Genomic DNA, 24,922 nt, shown 5'->3' on the forward strand with positions numbered 1-24,922 from the left:
TGTATTGTAAGAATTTCACTATTAGTAATTTTTATTACCAGGAATTTCCTTCAACTTTATCATTCATTATGATTAACAGCAAATAAATTTTTAGGATTATTATCAAATTTGAGAAGAGTTCTCTAAAGTGTCTTTCACACGTGAATGCTAAGATTTCAGGACATTTAAAGTATCCTTATGTAGTTACTGTGCAATTTTAAAACATGTTTACAAGTTCTTTGACTCATCTCCCATGGAGAGGTAGAGTGGACTATGTCCCTTCCTTTTGATTCAGGGTGGGCTTGTGTCTGCTTCAATCAAGAGTTCTGTCACTTCTAACATTTAAAAAACTGTGTTTTACACAAGTAAGTTTTAAGATGGCTTGGTACACAGCAATAAATAACATGAAGAAATACTAGAGTTAAACTCCCGGAATTAACATACATTAACCAGTTGGCCATCAATGTTTTCCTCATTATAGTGGCGTGTTATTGAATGTCATGTTATTTTCTTTGAAAAATTTCCTGTCAAATCAGCAAGAAATTAATAAAAATGAGTACAGATGTGATTGAGCAAGGCCATTTCAGGCTGAGGGAGGAGCATGAACAAATATGGGGCCTGGTAAAGATAAGGGGATGAATTTGGACAGAATGTGGTGAACATACAAGGTGAAAGTGGGTGATAAGTCTACAGCAGTGTGTTGAAGCCTGGAAAAGAGGAGGGAAAAGGTGCCAGATGCTGGAATGTGCCTGCAAATAGATTGTCAGATTCTGAGAAGAGGCTGAAGACAGATGAAGTTAAGGAATCAGGGGCTTGATGATGGATCACTAAACAACTGAAAGGTAATATAATATTTTGTTAGGATTGTTAGTGTTAAGAGTCAGACCATCCTTGTTTGAATCCTACCTCTGCTACTTACTAGTCTATGAAATCCTGTTAACAGTTACTTAGTTATATATTAAGTTGACTGTCAACCACAAAATTATATCCTTCTAACTTTTTTTTATTTTTATTTTTTAAGTTTATTTATTTATTTTGAGAGAGAGAGAGAGATAGCACAAGTGGGGGAGGGGCAGAGAGAGAGGAGGAGAGAGAGAATCCCAAGCAGGCTCCACACTGCTAGCACAGAGCCCGATGTGGGACTTGAACCCATGAAGCCTTGAGATCATAATTTGAGCCGAAACCAAGAATCAGACACTTACCTGACTGAACCACCCAGGTGCCCCTATCCTAAATTTAAACTAAATGTATTTCCAACTGAATTTCTCCTTATCTAGATCCTCCAAATATTATGGTCACTCAAATGCCACCTAACATGAGGGGAGTGTGCTGGAGGGAGAGTCCAGGTAGATAGAAACAATAGTCTTAGATAACTGAGGTTAAATATCTCACCTTTACAAAAAAAGTATGATTATGGGAATACGTTATGGGGGGCCATTCCCAGCATGTTGATCCTGTATAAACAAATGGCCTTGAAACTTAAATATTGTTAATTTCATGATAGATCTCCCTCTGCTGATGGACATGTGTTTTTTTAGGATTAGATGGTGTTAAAATTATAAAGGGAGTCCAGTAGCATGGGGATTGTAAATCAGTCATTGGTTTTAGCAATTAAGAGTTTATTGCTGAAATGTAAGATTGGTTTTCATGAAGATTTGCTGCGGTGTATGAGGGTGGAAATCATATTGGTAAAGACTCAAAAGTGAAGGGTTTAACTGGATGAAATCCAGGAAACATCCTGCTGGACATGGGGTTTAACATATACATATTTTAAAAACTCTTCTGATTCAGTGCCTGGAAATGAAACTCTCTTTAAATGGTCCCACAAATATCAACAAATTAATGAAGCTTCTAGATATAAAACTGTAAATAATTTTTCAGTTGGTTAGAAAGATCTTCATGCTTGTTTAAATTTTGAATAAAGGAGAATGAAGCAGCTGGGCACATCTGGTGGCAGCTAATAGGAAACACAGCCTCATCAGAAGGAAAGTCCTATGTCTCTTTCAGCAGCTGGATGCTGCCAGAACACTCTCTGTAGCAACTGCTAGGTCCTCTGATGGAAGGGCCTGCTTTCGTCTGAATAGCAAAAGATGACCCAGGGTCCCAGGGGACCTCCAGAAAGCCTGGACTGCTTTGTACTTTCAGAAAAATGGATTAGGAAGAGGAAGGAAAGATAAAGGGTCTTAGATAGATAATGAAGTGGAGGCAAAGAAAGAACATTTGTTTTAGAATGGAAAAGTCTTGAACTTGTTCTTGACCAAAGGAGAAGGAAAGAGGAACTAAAGTAGGAGCGGAAGAAACAGGACAGGGAGGAGATAACTAGTGAAGGAAGGGAGGTTGTGGAAGAGGATAGAATAAATGACGGATCAGAAAGTTGAAACTGAGAATGGTTGTCATTTGTATCTCCGCTGATTTTCTGTGTACTTGTTTCATCAGCCGTTCCATCCTCTAGATGAACTGGGTCCTTTATAATAATAATAAAATGTTCCTCTTTATCCTGGTAGTATTCCTTGTTGTAGAGCCTATTTTGTCTTATATTAACACAATCACTCCAGTTTTCTTGTAAGTAGTGTTTGTATTATATATCCTTTTCTGTTCTTTTACTTTCATGCTGGCTGTATCTCTATATTTAAAGTGGGTTTCTTGGAGACCACATACAGCAGAGTCTTGATTTTTATCCATTTGACAATCTTTGCTTTTTAATCGGCAGGTTTAGATTATTTACATTTAATGCACTGGTTGATATAATATGGTTTAAATCACCCATCTTGCTATTCAGTTTTTATTTGTCCCATCTACATATGTTCTTTATTACTTTACCCCTCTTTCTTTTCTGATTTTTGGATTATTCTACTTTTTAAGTATTCCACTTGTTTATTTAGTTTATTTTTATATTAAATATATCTTTGTTTTTAGCGATGCTCTAGGGTTTATAGTACGCATCTTTAATTTATCACAGTTTACTTTCAAAAACACTGAATCAGTTTACATATGATGTAGGAAGCTCATAACTGTATATTTTATTTCCCCTCTCGTTCTTTGTGCTATAGTTCTAATCATTTATTTCTACATATGTTATAAGCAACACAATACGTTATTATTTTTTTCGTTAAACAGCTAACTTTTAAGGAAATCTAAAAAAATGTCTTTTTATACTTATCCACGTATTTACCATTTTTGGAATTCTTCATTCATTGGCATAGTTTGCAAGTGGATTTGCATCCAAGTTTTCATCTAGTGACATTTGCTTTCTGCCTGAAGAACTTCCATTAAGATTTACCTGCAGCGTGAGTTGCTAGTAATAAATTCTTTCTGTTTGCTGAGTATAGAGTTCCAGGTTGATCTTGCTCCCTCAGCACTTTAAAGATGCCATTCTGTTGTCTGCTCGCTTGCAGAGTTTAGAACAAGAAGACCGTAATATTTTAATTTTTGTTTCTCTGTATGTAATGTGCCTTTTTCCCCCTGTTGCTTTTAAGATGGTCTCTCTATTAGTGGTTTTCAACCATTTGACTGTATGCTCTGGTATAGTTTTCTTTGTGTTTATCCTGCTTAGGAGTCAGTCATTGAGTCCTAGAAATTGTACATTTGTAGTTTTCGTTAAATTAGAAAAAAATCTTTAGCCATTACTTCTTCAGTTATTTTTTCTGTTCCTCACCTGCTTTTCTGTATAATTGTGCCTCCAATTATACATAGGTTAGAATACTTGATAGTGTCCTTTAGGTAGCTATGTCTCTTTTCATTTATTTTTCAGTCTTTTTTCTCTAGATTTCATTTGGATAAATCCGTTGTTGTGTTTAGTTTCAGTCATCTTCAGCTGTGTCTACTTTGCTTTTAATGCTATCCAATGGAATTTTTATTCTAGATACTTTATTTATTATATCTAGAAGTTCTAATCAGATGTTTTTATATATTCCACATGTCTGCTTATTGCATCCATAATTTCTTTTAAATTTTTGAGCATAGCTGTCTTAACCATCTTGTTTGCTAATTCTGTCATCTCTGTCATGTCTGTTTCTATTTCTATTGATTGATTATTTTTTGTTATGGGTCATATATCTAGAATTTTTTTTTTTTGCATGTGTAGAAATTTTCTTTCTTTGGATGCCAGACATTGTGAAGTTCTCATTGTTGACTGCTTGATTTTGTTGTGATTGTTATTTATTATTATTTTTTTTGAATTAAAAAAAGGTTTATTTATTTATTTTGGGAGAGAGAGAATGGAGGATGAGCAGAGAGAGAGGGATGGAGAGAGAGAGAATCCCAAGTAGGCTCCACATGGCAGAGTGGAGCAAGTTTATTTATTTTGAGAGAGAGAGAGAGAGAGAGAGAGAGAGAGAGAGAGAATGGGGGGGCAGAGAGACAGAGGCAGAGAGAATCCCAAACAGGCTCCACATGGCAGTACAGAGAAGGACGTGAGGCTTGAACCCACAAACCGTGAGATCACGACCTGAGCCAAAACCACGAGTTGGGTGCTTAACTGACTGAGCCACCCACACGCTCCTGATGTGGTCTTTAAAGATTGTTGGACTTTGTTTTTGCAGGCAGCTAGGGTACCTGTGCATTAGGCTGATCCTTCCAGGATTTGTTTTTAAGTATAGAATAACCTTTATTCCAGGGCTAGTTAAGCCCTTCTACTGAGGTATAACCTTTTGGGGATCTCCACTCAATTCCGTGTGTATGTAATGAGGTCTCTTCACTCTGAATTGTGGAACTATTCATGATGATTATCAGTCCTGTGTGCTCTGAGAATTGTTTAGCTTACAGCTCCCTGGTAATTATTCTCTTCCTTGACTCTAGGGATTATGTTCTAGGCATAAAAATTTGTTATTTATCCCAAGTCTCAGGGAAACATTATACAGGTTTCTAAAACTTTTTGTCCCTCTTCTGTACTCTGTCCAACAAATCATAGGCATTTTAGTTTCTCTGAACTCTGATTTCTGTCTCTTTAATTCAGCAGGACTTCCAGGCTATATTGTATTCTCCCTCCCTAATTTATGGTCTAAAAATTTTCCCCAGTCAAAATCTGGGGCAATTGTAGTTCCCTTTTCTGAAAGATTACAGTCTTGTTGTCCATATTTGGAAAAAGTCTTTTACCATTTTGCCTGGCTTTGTAGTTATTTGTAATGAGGGTATAACTCTGGACCTTGTTACTCTCCAGTGGCTAGAAGTGAAGAGAGATGCAGTGGTTTTCATCAAATGATTAAAAATGATAGCAGTTTATGGAAGTAAAGTTAAATTTGCAATTAGTTATGAAAATATATGTATAGTTACATACATTGAGTGGCCTGATCTTATAAATGTATATACCCATGTGATTAAAATTATTTATAAAGCAATGGTGATATTTCATAATATAGTACTCTTTTTAATTTTCTCATGATAGGGTCAGAATCTTTAAAGATAATATTTAGTATAGTATTTATGTGCAAACTTGTTTCTTCATAATACTGCTGAATTTCCAGTAAGTAATTAAACAAAAGAGGGACATTAGGGCACTTATTTTTAGAAACTGGATTTTCCAAGGGAAGCATCAAAATTTAATAATAGAAAAATCAAATTTTGTGGCATTTTGTTATTGTTAGTATTCTGTGTGTGTGTGTGTGTGTGTGTGTGTGTGTGTGTGTGTGTGCGCGCACATGCTTAATCATATGAATTTGCAGCCTTTCAGGATATTTCCTGTAATTAGAGATTATGATGGTCTTTATCATAATATTTAAAAACAGTAGAAAATAAGCTCAATTATAAGTGTATTATCAAATACCCTTCTCCTGATAGTCTCATGCAAAATTTGAATATTAAAGGTAGAGATTACTCATTTTTTTGATGTTATTATAGTCCCCTGCTTTGTCAATCTTACTGATTTCTTCAGACATTTATAAAAACACCTAGAATCATATAGCAGCTAGAGTTCATTGAGATCCTGTATTTTTAACTATACTTTCTTCTTTCAGCAAATTTAGCTTCTAAGTCAGGAGTTGTACACTTTTGTTTTGCAGGCCTAAACTAGCCTGTAGACATGATTTTTCAGCTTGTACATGGTTGGTCCATATAGTGTTTTTTTCTACCCCTGGAGCAATCCTGACTTTCAACAATTTTTCAAAGGTGCTCACTTCAGATGGGGCATAATTTCTCTAGGTTGTAATTCCCCTAAAAACTCCCCATTCTAGCCATAATGTTCCCTTAATTCATTCAACATGTAAATATTATGGGCTCCAACCTGGCCTCTTCAAACCTTTATGTTATATGCTTAATCCCTGTTGTAGGGTGAAAAAGAAAGCTAGAAGAAAGAAGAGGGAGACAATTTCAAGAGTGAAAAAATAGTACTTAGATATGTTTACACATGGTTTTTGTAGTTTTCATTAAGGTTATAGATTTAAGAACCTTAAGTTTCTTTAGAAGAAGGACCAAGTGGGGCGCCTGGGTGGCGCAGTCGGTTAAGCGTCCGACTTCAGCCAGGTCATGATCTCGCGGTCCGTGAGTTTGAGCCCTGCGTCAGGCTCTGGGCTGATGGCTCGGAGCCTGGAGCCTGTTTCCGATTCTGTGTCTCCTGCTCTCTCTGCCCCTCCCCCGTTCATGCTCTGTCTCTCTCTGTCCCAAAAATAAATAAACGTTGAAAAAAAAAAAAAAAAGAAGAAGGACCAAGTGGCTAGAGGTGGAGAATATGCATTTCTTTTTTTTTTTTTTCCCCTTTGTCAACCAGAGCCCAAAACTTGCTGTTCCCTTAATTTAAACTTTGGTCATGTGGGCGCCTGGGTGGCTCAGTTGGTTAAATGTCAGACTCTTGATCTTGGCTCAGGTCATGATCTCACAGTTTGAGAGCCCCCTTTTGGGCTCTGTACTGACAGTGTGGACTCTGCTTGGGATTCTCTGTCTTTCTCTCTCTCTCATTCTCTCAAAATAAGTAAAATGACTTAAAAAATATTTAAAACCCCCCCAAAAACCTTTGTTACGGCCAGACATTTGTTTAGAGAAAAACCTGCCAGTGCCATAGTTAGTGACCCAATACAGATGAAAGTTACTAGGCAGGCTATAGGCTCCCTTTTGATGGATATTAATGGGAAATATATAAGAAGAAAGTATGCAAAAAGAATAAGGCTATTTTATTTTACATTTACTTTGGAAGAAGAAGATATCAGGCAGACTCAAAAAACATTTTGTTCTCAGAATGTTCAATTATTTCTCCATTGATTTGCCTTTCCTTTAAGCAGCATGGATACTCTGCATTGTGAAACATAATGTGTTTGGGGAAGCAGTATTATAGGTTGGCCCATCTGGCGGGAGAACTTGTTCCCTTTTTTAAAAAACCTTGCCTGTGTGTTATGACATCATTCCTTATAAAGGTAGAGATAGATTATTGTGCACATATAACATAATGAATTTATATGAGATATAGTGACTATCCCATGAGTGAGGGAACAAGACATAATTTGGAGTTGGAGCCTAGAGTGATTTATGAAGGTCATTGTCTTACAAGTTCAGATGCTTTCCATATGGCGTCGGAGAAACCCCCTTATGTACTGTATGTATAAAACATATGTAGCAAATTAGTTTCACTTACATTTTTTCCCCTAAATATGTTTTGGTTTAAAAATGACAGTGTCTTTTGTTTATCTGGTCTATAAAATACTACACTTTTTTTCCCTCCAACAGAGGGGTTATTTGTTAATATGAACTGAGAGTTTTTAAATGCGACAGACAGAATCAAGTGTGAGCCCCTTTGACACCGGGCCTTACTGTGGCTTGGGTGCCAGAGCCTTCCATCTCATTGGATTTATGGCTTAACTTCTGTATCACGCTTAACTTGAGTGTGCTCAGCAGTGTGACCTTGTCTAGGAAGAGGGAAAATGGATTGTTCATTTTCCAGCTGTGGTGTATTACATTTCCATCTAATTGCATTTTCAAATAGATGTGAAGATGCAACTACTTCCACTTAAAAGGAAATTGCTCTACTTAAAGAAAAATGGAGACTGTATTAGGAGCAATATTCAAAATTGAAAGTATTTTATACCTAAAATAATATGCTTTTGTTTGGACGAGGCAGAAATCCCATTGATGGATTTTCTTTCCATTGTTGTTTTAGTTGTGAAGACTTAGTGTCTATGCCCTTAGCCTCTAGTCCACTATTTCTAACCCTTTAAAAATTGTTGACTTTATAAAACTTCCCCCCACTACAATCTACAGTGTATATGTTCCATTTGAACACTAAAAAGAATGAGTGGTTTTCCAAATTTAATTCCATATTTTATTTGGAAGGTTTGTAACACATTTTAAAAATTCAGAAACTCACTGGAATGTGATAAAACCAAGGCTGGAAATCGTTAGAATTTAACCCCAAAGCAAGAGACTACCTAAACATTTTTGTTGAGGAGTTTCTTGCATTGTTAAACACAAGCCTGGCTGGATGTATGGAGTTGATTTGTATCTCATTTATGATATGTATCAAAACTGATGTACTCAGCTAGAATTCTAGAATTTTCAGTTGTACAATCTCTAAGTCACATATTACAATAGGGCAAAAATTGTTCTTTGGTTTGAAAACATGGATACCATGCATTTGAAAAATATTCTTAGAAAATACAAGTAAAATGTAAGAAGTATATGACTTTCTTTTTAGTTGGGCCAGAAACTGGGATTTTAACACAGAGCTTTTTAGTTTTTGATGCCCACATTTAAAATGAATATGTATATGTGTATGTATACATACTTGCATAGGCACACACATCCAAATTCAGCAATAATATTGGTATATGTTAGCCATCTTGGCAAGGTTACAATCCTTGTAACAAGGTTACAATCCTACAATTACAAGCTCCAATCCAGTGTTATCAAAGCCTGGTAATGTATTATTATAATGCATTATTTCTATGAAACATTCAGGGTCTGTGCACCAGGACATGTGAGCTATCTACTTATTTCTGATGAAAGAAAGAATTATTCCAGAGAAGTTTTAGCAATTATTTTGACAACTCATTTCCTAGGTTATGCTTTTCCTGCAGATAAAGAAGAGGTGCTGGTCTTTGAAGCTACCACTTTAGCTTTTTCAGAATCACTATGATTTGTTTGCTATAGTGAGATTTTTCCCTTCATGTAAGCAGACAGATTTTGATTTCAGTGCAAATTCTTCATTCTTCATTCTTTTTCTAGCAGACAGCTTGCACAGCTGTGCACTATAGCAAAGTCATTTGCAGCTACAGTAGTATGATTTTGGGTGTGAGGAAGTAGTACAGTAGCTGGTCCTCTGGATGTCTTTCTCCTTGTTCTCCATGGTCTAGCTGTGTGTGCCCCATTGCTTAGCAAATTTTTATGGGGTCCTGGTTGGCTTTGGAGACTGAAAAAGAAGGCTACAACTCCATGAAGTCTAAACATCTGCTAGAGTCATGAATGGCTTTGGGGATGAGCTCATCAGCAGGTAGGTCAACTAACTGCTCAGCTCAGCTATCATCAGCCAGATTCACTACCGTTGCCCCATTGAGAATTACTAATGTGTCTCAGTGGACATGAGATTGGATAGTCAGCCAAAGAGCTAATTTCCTCCTGTCTTTGGGTGGGGGTGGGGATGAGTATGGGGAAGAATGGGAAATGTGAAAAGCCATTTCTGGAGATCTGCTTGAGTTGCTTGCACCATGATGTGTAACACAAACAAACAAACAATAAAAAGTAGAGACTGGCATGATTTCACTGATTTCCCCAGAGGCAGGACTCACTGGAATTTGAAGGAGGACATCACCCAGATTCAATTTCTATCTTTGACCAGTCTTTCCCAAACTATGCTTACAGAGAATGCTGGTGGCCCACTCTGCTTGGATTGTCACTAGAAGTTAACAAAGGGGCTCTTCCCTAATTCACAAACTAATAAAGTAGTAATAAAGGAAAATACATGAAACAAACCGATATCATGGTTAGAATTTTCTCAGTATTACTGTTTTATCCCATAAATTTATCTCAAATTTTTCAAATTATGCCTGCATTTATTAAGCACTACTATTTGGCACACAGAGGGCTAGACTGGAAATCTATAAATGCATCGCACACAACTCCTATCCTTGATGACCTTCCAACCCAATGGAGCAGCAGGCAGATGCACAGATAATTTCATTTTGTTGGAGAGGAGTAACAAACAACCATAAGCAAATGCCCATGAATTGAAACTTTTTGAAATTAGATTTTCATAAATGTTTTTAAAGATGTAGTAATTTACAGACATGTGGCATAAACTATATTTTCATTAATCAATATTTTCCTAGTTTTTGTGATGGCATCAAATGACGGTATGAGGAAAATGTACCATCTTTAAAGCTGGGTGTAAATCTCTGCTTATGAACAGAGTGAATTTCTGAGCTTCGGCTCCTTCATCTGCATAACAGGGATGACAACACTTCCTATGGAGGAAAGAGATAAGGTGTGGAAAGTGCCAGCACCCACCTGCTGATGAGGGAAACTTCTTGGCTACATCTCGACTAGGTGGTGGCCCAACACATTTCTGGATACTCTAGTGATGGAGAACAAATTTTCTGGTGACAAAATAGTAACAACTAGAAAGAAATAGGGACTCAAATGATAATAATTCTATAAGAATTATTATAGGATGAAGCATAATGTGAGGCTATGGTGTTGCTAGGAAATTTGCCATCTTTCAACTAAAAAGTTCTCCAAATCATTACCTGTGGTAATAGGTGTATCACTATTCTAGCCTTATAATTACTTCTGTGTGTATTTTCTCATGATGTTATAGAATGACTTATGAAGCATAATTGGAGTCACCCAGTGCTGCCTCCTTCAATCTGGAGTTGAGGAATGGAGGCTCCTTCTTTTTGTTGTTTAGCAGATGACCTGGGAGAACTCAGCTGTGTTGAGCTCAGAAATCTCTCTGTTCCCCTGGGTCCCTTAAATGTGCTCACTGTGTGTTCACGCAAACACACTGCGGTGTGCACACAGTACCTTATGCATCAGGCTTCTAGGTGGTGGTGGTCTATTATTTCTATGGTTGCTTACTCTTATTATATCCCCTTTCACAGGAACTTGTTTCCTTCATGTTTCAAAGCAGTGCTGTTCCTGGATGGATATCATCCAAAGTGGCCTTTATTGCTCTCTTAGATTGAAAACATTAATGGTCTTTGGGACTATGAAAATAAAACCGTGTTCGTTTTTTCAGTAGACTCATTTTTTTCCCCCTAACAGCTGGCTTTGTTTTTTCTAAGTTCTAAACTTTTAAAAGCATGTCCTTTTTCACTTGTTGTGTGTTAATATTCTTCAGAAATGTTCATTAAACAGATCAATTTTTCCACCCCTTTCAACACTCGAAAACAAAACAAGTTGAATCATGTCAAAAGCAAGTAGTCCACTGGGATAATACAAGCATAATGTTCTTTCTGGATATAATTTAAAATTTTGAGGGGCATATCATTTTGAGAATTCTGTAGAGGCTGCTTAAATACCACTAGGGAAGCAAAGTTTGTGATGTAGAAACCCCAAAACAGTTTTGTAGCTTTGAGTCCCTCAGCTTTGAAAAATACATTATAAAAGTAACTCAGTGACCCCATAGATTGGAATTTTTACACTAGGTTGTCAGATTATGAATCAAATAATCTGTTGTACAACACAAAATACTGTTTTAAGATTTATTGCTTTAAAAGTACATAATAAATTGAAACTCATATATAAGCTTCCTCACAGCAAATATAAACATTAAATAGTTAATTAAAATATTTGGTACATGGAATGTTTGTACATTTCAGCATTTCAAAGCATCTCGTTGCTAAGATGTAGACACTAATTAAACATTCCTTGAGGGCAAACACTGGAACTAGGAACTGCCTCACAAATCATCCACGAAAACTCTAGGAAGGAGGTCACTATAATCTAGAATAAAGTCTCTTCTGTTTCATTTGCTGGTATTTGTGTGTATGTTTGCTGGTATTAACTTTGTGAACTTTTATACATAACATTCCATTATTTGTAAACTTAGTGGACTTACTCATTTGCTATAGGACTATTATTGTGATAATTTCAGGCTCTTTACTCACATGGTTCTATTCTGTTTGAGGAAATGTAAAAGAAAATGGAGAACATACAAGAACAAGAGAGAGTTATTATCAACAGCCTTTCTCAATAGTTATTTTCCCATATTTCCTAAGAACTGTAAGACCCATAAAAGACTGCCCGATGAGGTAAGTGACTGCTTTGAAATTTAATTTGCAGAGCTAAATCTCAAATTTAGGCCCCTAACATGACATAAAATTCTCTTTTCTGTGTTTGTTGAAGACATAGGACCTCATAAAGTCAGGTGGGTGATCGTTCTGAAGGGCATATTTATCCTTTTTTTTAAATTATTTTTTTTAATGTTTATTTCTGAGAGAGAGAGTGCGAGTGGGGTAGGTGCAGAGAGAGAGAGATGGAGACACAGAATCCAAAGCAGGCTCCAGGCTCTGAGCTGTCAGCACAGAGCCCGACACGGGGCTCAAACCCACAAATCATGAGATCATGACCTGAGCTGAAGTGGGACACTTAACTGACTGAGCCACCCAGGCAGCCCTGAAAGGCATATCTATTCTTTTTTTTTTTTTTTTTTTTAAATTTTTTTTTTCAACGTTTATTTATTTTTGGGACAGAGAGAGACAGAGCATGAACGGGCGAGGGGCAGAGAGAGAGGGAGACAGAATCGGAAACAGGCTCCAGGCTCTGAGCCATCAGCCCAGAGCCTGACGCGGGGCTCGAACTCACGGACGGCGAGATCGTGACCTGGCTGAAGTCGGACGCTTAACCGACTGCGCCACCCAGGCGCCCCGGGGATATCTATTCTTGAATCACCAAGCACCACAACCCAGCCTAGGGTCCTATGCAGAAGAATGGGAGGCTACTTTTCAATGTGTTTTCTCTGATGAATTTTTTTTAATGTTTATTTTTGAGAGACAGAACAAGCAAGGGAGGGATGGAGAGAGAGGGAAAGAGAGGATTGTAAGCAGGCTCCATGTTGTCAGCGCAGAGTCTGATGTGGGGCTCAAACCCACGAGCTGTGAGATCATGACCTGAACTGAAGTCAAGAGTCAGACGCTTAACCTATTGAGCCACCCAGGTGCCCCTCTGATGAGTTTTTAAACAATTTCCCATGTCCTGTAATTTTCCACATGTTTTAGGAGTACTGAGGATTTGGTTAGGTAGTGTGATTTAATGAGGGGGACTAGGACAGAGGATCTTCATTTTATCCTTGATTGTGTGGCTTTGGTGGAGTAGTCTAGCCTCCTTGAAACTTGATTCCCATCTCTAAGATGGCAATAATACCTACTTAGCCTTTTTTTCACAGGGCAGCTGTAAGGATCAAGTGAGATGATGTGGGTTCTCTATAGGCTCTGAAAATGTAAATTACTATTATCATTGGTAATCTAGAACTGGCAGATTTGGCCTCTTTCTTTGGTCTCTGTTTTTTTGCTTACCTCAGCATCCTGTCTGCTCTGCTACATTGTTGCTGCAATGGCTGTGGTGGTTGGAGCGGCTGAGTTTTGCCATGTTCCAGGCCTCCTTCATGGGATGTTCCTTCTCTTGATTGGCACTGGTGTAACCTTTCTTTCAGGTGAATTGAGGTAATCTTTGAAATAAGTCCTCAGCCTGTGAGTTGAAAAGTTTTTTCAAGGGTCTACTCTTTAAGCCAACTAACAACAACTGTAATTATGCTCCCCAGTAGGTTCTATTTCCAAAGGAATAAAGCCCGGGTGATTTCCTGTGACCCATAAGGCCTCTGTATGATTTTTCTGGCCTCTGCCTGCTCTTCTGTTCATCTCATACCTCTCTCCCTCTTGCTCACTCTGTTCTGGCAACAGTGACTTTTCTAGTCCTCCAATAACCCTATTACACCCCTGCCCAGTGCAGCCAGGGGTGTCCTCTGGACAGTTTTGCTCTATTCCTCTTCCCCTGCAGATCTTCTCATAATGGGTTACTTCTTGTTATTCTGGTCTCAGCTCAAATAACCCTATTCTTAGACAACCATTTTCAATCCTCCAATCTTAAGAAAGTTCCTTACCCACTTTTTCTCTTTGTACTTTTATCTTTTATCCATTTATCTGTTTAATAATTTATTATCTGCTTTTCCTCCCCTTCATTTGAATGGAAGCTGCATCATGAGATCAGGGATCTTTCTTGTCTTTTTGGAAGCTGGGTACCCAAGGCATCTGGAAGAGTGGCTATTGTAACATAGCACTTCATAATTTCTTGTAGAATGGATGGATCAGTGAGTACTAGTACTTCCATTAAAAATATTAAAATTTAGGGGTGCCTGGGTGGTGCAGTCGGTTAAGTGTCCGACTTCAGCCAGGTCACGATCTCGCAGTCCGTGAGTTCGAGCCCCGCGTCAGGCTCTGGGCTGATGGCTCAGAGCCTGGAGCCTGTTTCCGATTCTGTGTCTCCCTCTCTCTCTGCTCCTCCCCTGTTCATGCTCTATCTCTCTCTGTCCCAAAAATAAATAAACGTTGAAAAAAAATTAAAAACAAAAAAAAATTAAAATTTAAGCCAGCATGCAAGTAAATGAGTTAAAATACCATTATATTTATTCCTCTTGTGGGGGAGCATTTTTAGCCCCAGCATTTAGATCTAAAAAGCTGTCTTAGTTATGAGTTGTTACAGACAATTCCAAACACTCGGTAGCATAAAGCAACAATTTATTACTCCTTACCATTCTGTGGATTGGTTGAGGCTCAGTGGGTGGTTCTTCTGCTTGGACCTTGGAGGGGGTGGGGCTGGAGCATCCAGTCTAGCTTCAGGTAACTTCTCACATGGCCTTGTTGGACTTCTTACATATTGGCTGCCTTCCAAGAAGGAGCAATCTAAGCAGACAAAAGCATAAATCACCATCTCTTAAGGCACCAAAATACCAGTTCTTGTCTAATGTCCCAGAAGTTTCATCTACTTCATTGATACTTGCTTTTATCTAGTGTCTGAGAAGGGTCTCATCTTCATTGGATTCCAACACACTCCTGGATCCCAAACCTTTTGCTCTTAGCATGTCTATTTCTTGAGCTCTGGGTGCTCATTTCCAAATATCTAGGAGATACCTCTATTGGTTTGCCATATTATCACCTTATCTTGTGCTAAATGAATCTGTCATTTGCTCCCTTCAAGCCTGTTTTCTTCTATATTCCACACCTCAATTAATGGTACCATCATCCACCAGTCATCAAAGTCAGAAGCACTGGGTCCTCCTTGACTCTTCTACTCATAGATGTATTTAAGTTGGACTTTTCCTACCCCCTGAATATGTCTTGAGTCTCTTTCCTTTTCTCTATTCCTACCACTACTGATTTAGTGGAGGTTATGATCTTCTCTTGCCCACAAAATAGCAATTAAATGGTCTCCCTGCCTCCAGTCTTACCTTCTCCTATACATCTACAGTTTTATCTGAATTACTTTTATAAAAACTCTTCATCTGGTTAAAATCCCTCTTGAGTCTCTATTGTCCACTGGTTAGAGAAAAAGTACTTTTTAGCAGTTTATAAATCACCCAGAGTAATTTGTAAACTTTCCACTCTTTTATTTTTCAGGTTCCAACTCTTGCCACTGCTATCCACCGCTCACAAACCTTTCAGGTTTTTTTCATGGGTTCATGCCTCAATATATGCTGCTGTTCCAATTGCATGGGGTCCCATTCTCCACTGCATCTGCCTGATGGATCCAATTCATCTTCTAAAACTTACCTCCATAGCTTTACAATGAACTCTTGAAACCATTTGCAAGCTCCCATGTCTATCCCCTAAATAAAAAGGTATTTCCTCGTTCATGTTCCAATAGTACTTCTATTATAATCTTGGCTTAATGTGTGAATTCCTTATCTTTCCTCTTCTTCCAGTGTTCTGCAAACCTTGAGTTTCACAGTATCATTCAATATCTAAGTTTAAATTAAGTATAAATACCCTATTCATTAAAATAATAGTATCTGGAATGGTGTCTGGCATTCACTATGCCTTCCTCTTACTGTGGTTGGCATTTTCTCCTCCCCAAGCAACTGTAAATTTGAATCTATAAACCTTATAGTCAAGCCGCTTTTGAACAATTGATACATGTAATTTCCCTCCATGAATCGTGTTTTAATCCAGTTTGAATCTGGTTAACCATATAAAGTCTTCAGTGAAACTGTCTTACATTTGGTGATTCACTCTTCCTCCCTCCTTCCTTTCCTTCTTTCCTTCTTTCCTTTTTTCATTCCTTCTTTCCTCCCTCCCTCCCTTCCCCCCTCCCTCTCTTCTTTCTTTCTTTTTTTTAAACATTTTTTCAACATTTATTTATATTTTTGGAATTTTTTTTTACATTTATTTATTTTTGAGAGACAGAGACAGAGCACAGGTGGGGGAGGGGCAGAGAGAGAAGGAGACACAGAATCCAAAGAATCCAAAGGAGACACAGAATCCAAATCGACATGGGGCTCGAACCCACACACTGCGAGATCATGACCTGAGCCAAAGTTGGACACTCAACCAACTGAGCCACCCAGGCGCCCCTATTTATTTATTTTTTGAAGCCAGAGAGAGACAGAGCATGAGTGGAGTTGGGGGTGGTGCAGAGAGAGAGGGAGTCACAGAATCCAAAGCAGGCTCCAGCTCTGAGCTGTCAGCACAGAGCCCCACACAAAGGCTTGAACCCACAAACCGTGAGATCATGACCTAAGCTGAAGTCAGACCCTCAACTGACTGAGCCACTCAGGAGCCCCTTCCTTCCTTCCTTCCTTCCTTCCTTCCTTCCTTCCTTCCTTCCTTCCTTCCTTCCTTCCTTCTTTCCTTCCTTCCTTCCTTTCTTCCTTTCATTATATATCAGAAACTAATTCAGTCACCCATGTTTGTCTTACCCATGGTTGATTGAACCAAATCAGTATTATTTATCAAAGTCACATTATAAAGTGACTTTATTTTTGAGATTAAAAAAAATTTCTGTCCATTTTGAAAACTCATAGAGGATCAAAAAGAAATTAGTTTGCCCAAGTTGTTCTCTAAATTAAAAATCATTTCCTTTATTCCATATTGCAACATAAGGCAGTTTGTTCAACATTCCCCATTTCCCAATTTTTTAAGTTATAAGATTTTGGTAAATATTAAATACTGTGCATTTTTTGCTCTGATTCTGATATTTTAACTAATAGATCCATTTTACTTTATTTAAACTTAGATGTTTAACAGTAGTGCTGACTTAAACTGTGTAGGACACAGGCAGAATGGTAAATACTAGATTCTAATGTTAAATGACTTCCTAATTAAAGGGACATATTGCTGATGCCACATCTTTTCCCCATTCCTTACATCAGTGTGGGTGTTCTTCTTAGATCTCTGGAGCCTGCTTTCAACCGTGACAGGACAAAACAAAAGACTCCACACAGGTGAGGACATACCTTGACGTACTTGAATAGCTTAAATCAAGAATAGCAGTTGTGTATTTAATAACTTCTGCCATGTGAGACAAAGCCTAACTTATATGTTCAGTAAGGGTGTTGAAGAGATAGGTGTTCCCACAAAACAAATCTGAAGAAAGGAAAGGTGGCTATTTGAGGTAAAAGAATATTTGTTAAAGCAGCATGAGTTCATTAAATCTCAAGGTGGCCTTGTATTTATTTGCTTTCTTGTCTTCATGCCTCTCTCCACCTCTCAGCTCAAAGTTGGCTACCTTGAAATTAACTGGCTTGAATGAGAGGTCCACACCCTTAATTCAGTATTTCCCCTGAATCACTTCCTTCAACAAATAAATTTTACTAGGATTTTTTTTCTTCAAAGTCTTTTTAAATGGCGTGTCTTACTATGTCTAGGAAATAATTTTGGGTGTGGTTACTGGTATATAGAGCATGGAACTGACTGGAAGCAAAGTGATTAGAAATCTACTGAGTATTTGAGGGAATTGATTCCCTCCCAAAATACAACACTAGTTTAGAATGCCTTTGATTGATTGCAACAACGCAAACATTGGACCCCAAAGTTTTTTTGTGTAGAATGCCCTTTCAAAGATTTAAGAGCTAGGGTGCCTGGGTGACTCAGTCAGTTAAGGTCTGACTTTGGCTCAGATCATGATCTTACAGTTCCTGAGTTTGAGCTCCACATTGGGCTCTGTGCTGAAAGCTTAGAGGTTGTTTTGGATTCTCTGTCTTCCCCTCTCTCTTCCCCTCTCTTGCTGGTGCTCTCTCTCTCTTTCTCTCTCAAAAATAAACAAACATTAAAAAAAAAGACTTAAAAGCCTTCACAGAGGACATGCTCCTGAATATCCACTTTATATGGGCATTCACCCTGAGGGCAGAGCCAAGGGCAAAAGAGAACTGTGGATGGGGGAGTTTCTCACTGAGAGCAAAATCAGGCTTAAGGCAAGAAACTCCCCCACCCCAGAATAGGGGGCCAACACAGTGTCTGCCCAGTGACAACTGTTCTTCAACTTTGTGAATGGAGTATTTATTGAACTTATCCTGTCCCTGTTCTCCATTCAATATATTGATTATTGAGTATACAGAAGGAAGAGGGGAGCAGAAAACACATCCTGTAAGTCAACTGGATATCAAGCAAGAAGGAATAGACCTGATGTAGGGGACTGAGCCTCACCTGAAATCTTGGACACTAGGACTGGAGGGGATTTGGGGTTGTCATTCTGGGGAAAGGGTAGATGTCTGTGGGTGGGAAGATGATCAAAATTGATATTTGGCGATCAGAGGGTAGACTGTGGCAGGGGCTGGCAAGATGCCTATTTGCTCTCAGTTTTTTGGACACACAAGAAAATTAGATTTTTGAGTTTCCTTTGCATTTACAAGGTGGAGTCCGGTGATTGGACATGGTCTCAACAATGGTATGTGGGTAGAAATGATTTATGCCAGTTCCAGGATTGGTTTCTAAAAAGCTTTTGTGCAACCTGCCACACCATCTTGTCGCATACATTTGCTGATTAGATGGATGAAGTTGTGTATTCCAAGGAGTCTGAAGGATAGTAGAGCCACACAGTTTGGCAAGTATATTGTCCAGGTTGAGCACTTGTGCTGTATTAAAGCGATTAAATAATTTGTCTTCTGAACCAGGGCAGTTTTAAGGTTAAAGGATGGGGCAGTATTAAAGATTTTGCTGGGCCAACATGTGTGCACAAAGACAGTCAAGGGCATTTGATGTATGGTTGTCCTATTTAGTGTAGGTGTCTCTAGTGCGGATGAGGCCAGGCTAAAGAGTTCTTGAGAAAGAACTGAACAGGTGACACAGGCAGCAGTTGGATGTCAACCCTTACACAGGGCATTTCACTGCCAGGACAAAACTTCAGACAGGACCAGTAAGGAAAATGTCCTTTCCCCCTTTACTCCTTCCTCCCCACCCTGACCTTGGAGGGTCTAGAAGAAAAATATTGAGTAGGGAAAGAATATTGAAGACAGGTTAGAAAAACATGACAAAGAACAGACTATGTCTGATTTCTCTATTGCTGGTTTGCAAAAGCCCAGATCAGGTCTGCATTATGGAAAAAATACTTTGAATTGAATGAGTAACTGGAGTCTTTATTGGACTCGTAAAAAATCTGAAAATGAGTCTTTTTCATCTTATAGTAGCTGGAAAAATTAAAGGGTATACTTGAAAAAATAGTAGTAATAACTAATACTGTATAATATGTAGTCCATTAACTAACATGTATGTTAACTATAACTAATCGTGGGAGTTGGGATTGAGATTCAGGTGATCTGGTTCTCCTGGGTCTGAGCTTCTTACTCCTCTGCACAACCTCCTTCAGCTGAGCTGCTTCATGGAGAGCAAAGACAGCCGTGGAGAAAAATAAAACTACTTTCTGCCTGCACCCCATTGAGTCCAGCTTATTTAAACTGTTAGATGTGCATAAGAACACAGCCTCAGTCTTCAAGGATCAAGGATAACAGTAACACTGGAGAGAAAGTTGTGGTGCTAGAAATACAGAGCTGATGTAATACTCCAAACTATCAAAACTAAGAGAACAAATGAATTTCTCAAGTCGTGAATACAAAGTGTCCATGTCTGAGTCTGTTGGGATATTTCTTATTCATCTGCACAAATCTCTGCAGAGTGGGAAAGGCGATGGCAGGGTGGGTGTTTGGACGGATAAAGAGCCTGACAAGACAAACAAGGGCAGTTGAAGAGCATTGTGTCCCTGGAGCCAAGGCTTTTAAGGAGGAGAGTCATCAGTGTTATAAAAAACACAAAGGATACTAGTGCAAATAATCATGAAAAGAGCTTTTGTTAGTTCTTTTTTTGCTTTTTAAAGGAAACAAATTTTGCCTTGTTAAAATCAATTTCCTGCCCATAGAGTTTTAGTTTCTTTAACGTCAAGTGCAAAATGAAAGTCACGTTCAAGTGAAGTATCCTTTTCTTTCAGGTTCTCCTAGGCTATGATGAACATTTGGCCGGACCTTAGCTGGACCACGTCCAGCAATGCTAAATAATCTCAGTCGAGATGCAGCGCTCTCTTGTTTTATCACAAATATTCTGCCTAACTTTTATGATTCCTGATTGTGGGCTCCTCCGAGGAAGCAGCAGGGTACGTGAGGCTTTTCCTGATAGGGGTAAATATAATTGGACAAATTAAGACCTTCTTTTTCCCAGTGAAATAAATTCAGAGTCACAAGTCTGGGTCAGGAACTAAGTTTATGACAGGGCGTCCCGGATGTCTCTGCAGTTTCCTCTTTGTATCGGACGCCAGAATCGAGTCAACTTGGTCCAGATGGTTGCCAATCTGCACAGCTGCTCCTCCCCTGAGCAGCCATCGATTGGGTTGTACTGAGACTCTATGAGGTCTCTGGTGTCCAAGGATGTTTGCAAACCATGTGCTGCATCCTCGGAGGCCAGGGAGGAGAAGGAGAGATGGAGGCGCTACCTTGTAAAGATGCAACTGTCACCACCTGAGAGTAAACTGATGGGATACATTTAGGGTTTGTTGGGAGGGTGAAATGACAGACCAGAGCACATGAGCACTGATTAGACACATCGCCCCCACTTTTTTTTTTCTTTTCTGTGCTTCCTTCTCCAATGGCAGATTCACTTGGTCTAGTCTCACTTTGGAGGAGCTAGCCTCTTTTCTGGGTGATTTTAAGTAAAATAGCTTTTGAGGTCTTTATTTTTGTTTGCTTTTTAAATTATGGATATGGCCAACAGGGTTTTTGCTTTATTTCTTTGTTATTCTACATCGGGAACAAGGAATGCAAATTTTTTCTTTTAAGTACTTAGTATTTGTGGTATTTAAGTATAGTATTTAGTATAAGTATTGTTATAAGTACACTAAAACCTTGGGCTGCAAGTAAATCGGTCTGTGAGTATTCCACAAGACGAGCAAACATTTCTAATAAATTTTAACTTGATAAACGAGTGATGTCTTGCAATGTGAGTAGTCCATGATGCTGAATGTCACATGATCACAACTGAGCCAATGGTTCTTGAATTTCACTTTGATATACAAGTGCTTTGGATTACAGGCATGTTTCTGGAGTGGATTATGCTCGCAAACCAAGGTTTTACTCTATTTATTTTAAGGGTGCAGACTCATTGTGAACCTCTCCTCTCCCGCTTTTTCTGTAGTCCAGCACTACCGTGGAGAGAGGGAGGACTGTGGAGGGGAATGGCGGAATGTGGGCCACCCCCATTTCTCATTAACCTAGGACTGCCTTGGTTTACAGGCCCCAACTTCACATCTAAAACCTAACTGGTTCCACTTCTACAGTCAGCTTCTCCATTTCTCAATGCTTTAGAACCTTAGTTCGCCATGTCATTATGATAAGCAAATGATATAATTGTCATTTACCACATTAGAGGACATTATCTGAGGAAATAAGAAACTTAATTCTTCCAGTAGTGTCTGAGCTACTACTCACCCATCTTTTATAACTCTCCTGCATATTCTCAAGAAAGTTTTATCTTATGTGCACTATTTTAGGTACCTTATTTGAGTAGTCTGAAGAAGAGTCCAAGTTAGCTAGGCCTAATTATAAAGATCGAAAGGGTATTCTAAGGAAATAGGCCAATTTAGCAAATTTGCTCCAAGAATTCTAGTCATTCTTGCATTCTTAATGCAAACTCATGCTTTTCTGCATTCAGAGACAAAAATCTATGCAGGGATTGTGAGTCCTGGGTTCTAATTAATTATCCAGGGCTTTGTCTTCATCAGCTCTTTAGAATTCCATACTCTTCAGAAGAATCCTGAAGGAGGATCATGAGGATGGCCCAAAAGATATCTTGGACATCCTTTAAAAAAATTTAACATTTTATAATGATTTAAGTGTAAGCAAATCAGAGACACATGGATTACATTTCCCTTGGAATACACATGGGTTTGAAACATTAAGGGAAAACAGGCTTGGCACATTGTGGTTGGGCACTATTGAATGTAAAACATTTGGGGAAAATATTTAGTTTTTTTGACAAGTGCCAAAAATGACCAAGTTCACTCATCTGCTTTCCCTCTCTTTTGCCTTTAGCATTAGCCTAAAGTTGGAGGGCTTTCGAAGTGAGAGGAGAGAGAGGGTTTTGTATTTCTTTGTCAGAGAAATAGCTTTGCCTTGTCTTTCTATTCTTCCATCTTTATCTCCCACCACAGAAGGGGATGAATAATTCTTGACTTTGAAGAGTGATATCGTTTTTGGACAGTGTGTTTCAGAGCTGGGTCAATTCACATAGTATTAAACTCCACAGAGCCTGGGGGTGGGGGTTAATGAATCTTTATCGAGTCAGATTGAATACCTTAAAAGAATAATCTGCCATGTAGTTGTATTGTGTAATTGTCAGCCGCATTGTGCCTTCCTGCCAACTTACTCTTTCCTTCCTCCTTCTCTCTCCCACAAATATTTATTGACCATCTCTTATGTACGAGGAAATGTGCTAAGTACTGCCAGGAGCTGAAGATTTGGTCTTTGGGTATTTTTAGGTGGTGACAACCTTAGTATAAATATGTAGTAGATAAGTGCTAGGTTGGATATTTTGAGGTTTCATATCTTTTTCGAGGCATTTGTAGATGATTATGAATAACCCATTATTTCTTCTTCTGCTACTTGTCAAATATTCATTTATGTGGCATTTCTGGCAGATATGCCCCTTGGATTCTGATTCTATCGTAGAAGAAACAAATGTAATTCATTCATCCGTAGGGGGTGTGATTCTACATACTTAAATGGTGTTCTAAAAGTGGGTCTGGAGGCAGGAAGTCATTTTGGGGTGATGTCACAGTGGATGCCTTGCCCTGACATCTCCTTAGGGCTTAGCTTTTGAAATTGTATTTATGGAGACCCCACCCCCATTCCCTGTTACCAAAGTTCATTGGAATTATGTGTTTAAGTGAGTAATGAGCTATAGCAAGAGATTGTAAAGCAAATAAGAGACTGGAAGTAGCTTATAATAGGCAAGACAATTATAGGCAGTCTCTTTTCCTGAATTAAGATAAGGGAAACTGCCCACTGTTGGGTTCATTGTTGAGTCTATTGGTCTGCTTGCACTACTGCATACACAGAGTCTGGAAATAAAAGCCAAACCTGGAAGTGCAAACATTCATTTTTTTGAGGTTTTTGGAAGGGGACCTTATAACTCTCCAAGTTTATTAGGCCTTGAGAAATAAAATTCAGTCAGGGCTGAAGCTTGAGCCCACTGGAGTATGAAAGCCTGGAAATTGATCTTTGACTTACTTTAGTCTTATTGTAAGCACACTAGGATGGGTAACTTGCACCAGGTGGGAAAGCAGGCTTGCAGTGGAGATTTGTAGAATAAGAGGCTATCAAGACCCTATGAGAATGTTAAAGAGAGCATCTCAAAGTTCTTGTTGAAGCCATGTCTTCATCCTTGTTTTTATCTTTTCTTTGCAACAGACAGTTGCTGTTGAACAGATAGCTCTTTGCATAATGGTCTAGTCAAATTTTGCAACATGTGAAGGAGGCTGCCAACCATTTTAATGGAGAGTTAGACACTTGAATAATCATTCACTTTCCTTTTTTCTATCTCAGAAAAGAATTCATTTTCATGATTCTCTAAGATTTTTGAGCATGGCTAAGAGGTGTGGTTTGCTTTTCTGTTCTCTCTCCATTTTAATTCATTAAAAGTCACCAACTAGATTGGGAATCTGTATCTATTAAATGCTTCTCAAAATTTTAGTTGAGCCAACCTGAGTTGATTTTTATCTCAGGTTTTTGAGGTTTTTTTTTTAATGTTTATTTGTTTTTAAGAGAGAGAGACAGAGCATGAGCAGGGGAGGGGCAGAGAGAGAGAGAGAGAAAAACACAGAATCTGAAGCAGGCTCCAAGCTCTGAACTGTCAGCACAGAAACCGACACAGGGCTTGAACTCATGAATGGTGAGATCATGACCTGAGCCAAAGTCGGATGCTTAACTGACTGAGCCACCAGGCACCCCTAAGGTTTTTAAGGTTTTAAAGATTACATCCAAATCTCACTAGAAAATTTTGTTGAAAGTTTCTAGATAACACAATACCTTTAGCTTGTGTTATATCCTATAATCACCTGTATGTATCTCCTTTCACTTTGGCATCTCATTCATCTACACTGCATCAATAGGCTAGTTCCTTACTGGCAATAAAGGAAGTGAAAAATAAGAGTCTATGAATGTTTATTCCTTGGTAAGATGGTAGAATTGAAAAAGTGAATACAGAATTGATGCATTATTCCAGTTACTAAACTAGAGTTAAAAAAAACTCCACATAATTACAGTTCATTGTGATCTTCACTGAGATTTATACCCAGTTCTTACATACTATAAACCAGTGAGAAATTGTTTTTTAAGGCCGATGATCTTCTCTCGGATATTGATATTAGTAAAAAGTCTCCAGAATATATCCTATGGTCTTTAAATCTCCATACTTTCGAGTTCCTATTCTAGTGAAACATGTGTGTCTGAAAACATAATGCACATATGAAGAAAGATGAATGTTTCTGAGAAAGATGGTTGTGTACAATTTCACGTTAAAAGGTCAAGCCACATTCATGGAATATGGAAGTGTTCAAT

The 24,922-nt window shown here is 38.4% G+C and overlaps 2 long non-coding RNA genes across 4 annotated transcripts in view; both read left to right on the forward strand.

Annotated features, from left to right (window-relative positions):
* On the forward strand, positions 1-24,154 carry LOC123384993. Of its 2 annotated transcripts, XR_006596885.1 has the most exons (4): positions 1-821; positions 15,507-15,727; positions 17,258-17,329; positions 20,305-24,154. It is a non-coding gene; the product is annotated as an uncharacterized LOC123384993 (long non-coding RNA). The 2 variants fall into 2 exon arrangements; XR_006596886.1 differs by having other exon boundaries at positions 17,258-24,154.
* The window catches only part of LOC123384992, a 118,048-nt gene that overhangs the window by 71,830 nt on the left and 21,296 nt on the right, over positions 1-24,922 (forward strand). The gene's annotated exons all lie outside the window — the stretch shown is intronic.

This window comes from Felis catus, chromosome B1 (genome assembly GCF_018350175.1).
Source record: "Felis catus isolate Fca126 chromosome B1, F.catus_Fca126_mat1.0, whole genome shotgun sequence".
In the NCBI taxonomy this organism is placed as follows: Eukaryota; Metazoa; Chordata; class Mammalia; order Carnivora; family Felidae; genus Felis; species Felis catus.